This window comes from Schistocerca piceifrons, chromosome 5, assembly GCF_021461385.2.
Source record: "Schistocerca piceifrons isolate TAMUIC-IGC-003096 chromosome 5, iqSchPice1.1, whole genome shotgun sequence".
Classification (NCBI taxonomy): Eukaryota; Metazoa; Arthropoda; class Insecta; order Orthoptera; family Acrididae; genus Schistocerca; species Schistocerca piceifrons.
The window spans coordinates 147,962,021-147,964,581 of NC_060142.1; the positions used below are offsets into that span (position 1 = coordinate 147,962,021).

Genomic DNA, 2,561 nt, shown 5'->3' on the forward strand with positions numbered 1-2,561 from the left:
TCATAATCTACCCCTGTGATTCAACTGGGGAGAGGGACCTACAGTTTAACGTGGAATCCGAACCACGTATCGTTCCTGGTGAATTCTCGCATCGCTGAGAGATGAAGACTAGGCCAAAGGCAAATGAAACTTCCTGGTCCCACCGGGATTCAATATCGCGACGTCTCTGTTTCCAGTCATGCGCTTTACCGCTAGACCGTCTTGCCTGACAGTTAAACCAGCTGCAAACGTGCAGTCGCGCTCAAAGGGAGCAATGTCGGCATATGAGTGACTACAAATAGGGCACAATAATCGGTATCCAGTGGATTTGTTAGTATCGTTTCGGCTCGTGCAGGGCTTGGAAAGACGACAGTGAAGCATGTATTAAACCAGTGGTTAGATGAAGGTCCTATGTCGTAACGTGCAAGTGCAGGACTATGCAGTACGTCCCCAGCAAGAGCTAATCGCTTCATTTTTCATGTGGTCGTATAGGAACGTGTAGTTTCGTGTTATGGTAGTCGATGCTGGACTGCTCCAACCAATATGCACCTGTTACTGCTGACTGAAAATGTGATATATCTGTTATTGTTCAGAAATAATAACGAACAGACTGTAATGGGCACGTCCATAACCTCACTGAATAACTGAGTGGCGAAATCTGTCGGGTACCACATCAGTCTCTAGTTTGGTGATGGCTACCATGGTGACTGCAGTGTGGCCAAATTGCTAAGTGATGCAGCGAATGCCAACGGCCTTGCCGCAGTGGTAACACCGATTCCCGTCAGATCATCGTAGTTAAGCGCTATCGGGCTGGGCTAGCACTTGGATGGGTGACCATCCGGTCTGCCGAGCGCTGTTGGCAAACAGGGTGCACTCAGCCCTTGTGAGGCAAACTGAGGATCTACTTGATTGAGAAGTAGCGGCTCCGGTCTCGTAAATTGACATACGGTCGGGAGAGCGGTGTGCTGACCACATGCCCCTCCATATCCGCATCCAGTGACGCCTGTGGGCTGAGGACGACACGGTGGCCGGTCAGTACCGTTGGGCATTCATGGCTTGTTCGGGAGGAGTTTAGTTTTTTAGTTTTAGATGCAGCGAATAATTATCAAATGTTACGTTCTGGGGTGACATTGGTTACATCATGCACTCTGCTAGATATTGACCGCAATGTGAAAGACAGGTGCCACGCCATTGAGATTGCAGAACCAATACTCGTACTTCAAGCGTCTCCAGTAGTTGTACTTCAGCAGTATAGCGTACGCGTACATGTGACGAGCTACTTGCAACGTTTATTCGAAAAAAAAGTAAGTGTTGCCGCTTGTTTGGATTTAATTTTCGTATTTAAGGGTAAATAACTGCTATCAGTCAGTTACATTGAAAGTGGCTTCAGTTAATTTCTAATTGTCTATTTAGTGCTTGCTCTCTCTCTCTCTCTCTCTCTCTCTCTCTCTCTCTCTCTCTTTTTCCTAACGTTTAGTCCGTTTTACTGGAAAATCCGCTGTTTCTTGTAATTTGGCGCATCTATTTTAACTTCGTGGCCGCACGGCCTGCTTTTCACCAGAGTCGTCAGCTAACCGAAGGTGGTGATGTCGTGGGCACTTTCTGTCTGCGACTAGCGGAAGCTTTGTTCTGTGTGTGTATATCATATGAAGGGCTTATTTCAATAGTGGTACAAGTCCATTTTTGTCCATATTGAGATACAGAGTCCTAAAGATAAATGAGCGCTGAAAAATCTGCAGTTGAGATACCAGAAATGTTCAAGCATACGGCTTCTTGTTAGCGATTAACCTTTCTTTCTGTTTGTTTGGCTCATTAATTTCAGAAGCTTTATGGACATAAAAGTGGAGGTAATGGACTTTTACCACTTTTGAAATAAGCCCTTCATATTATCCTCTGTCGGACATCTGGGACCAACTCGTTGTTTGCATAAACGAGCGTGGAAAATCGACTGACAACTCCCAGTCAGGTTGGCCCGTGTACCACACCATTAACCGTTAATCCGCCACGCGGATTCGATGTGATTTAGGCTCACCTTAACGTGTAGCAAGCCGGTGCGTAGCACGGTGAGCTATACGAGCTTATTTACAGCTCAAGAATATTTTGATAGATTAAAACACAGAAAGTGATAATCTGTCAAAATAGCCATTCTCTATAACGTTTTCCGACAAGTTAGGTTACAGAAAGATTAGTGAAGGACAGCTTAACTTCGCTTGACAAAAAAGAAAAGTATCTATGATGAAGTCTTCTCGGACTATCAGCTAGTCAAGGTATCGTTCTGCGGCAACGTTTCAACGAGTTTCCCACTCCTGATCTTACAGGTGAAGTGTCGGGTAGCCACTGGGCTACGGCTTCTTCTGCCTCGTCTGCAACGGCTGAGCCGATCGCATGCCTACAGGGCTGTCGGATGGTGACAGTGTGGATCACCGGCGTGATGGAGACTCTTGGCGTCCCGTTCTGGTGCCCTCCTTTCTAACCCGTCCTCTGCCTTCGCCTCTTTCACGTCAGAGTGCTTTTGACGAATTCTCACTGTCAATTCTCGCTGTCGATACATGTCATGCGGTTTCAGTTGGAAGCCACTATCC

General features: G+C 46.5%; 1 pseudogene; it reads left to right on the forward strand.

The window, feature by feature from the left end:
• Window positions 1–723: 723 nt before the first annotated feature.
• On the forward strand, window positions 724–841 carry LOC124799587 (annotated as a pseudogene).
• The last annotated feature ends 1,720 nt before the right edge of the window (window positions 842–2,561 follow it).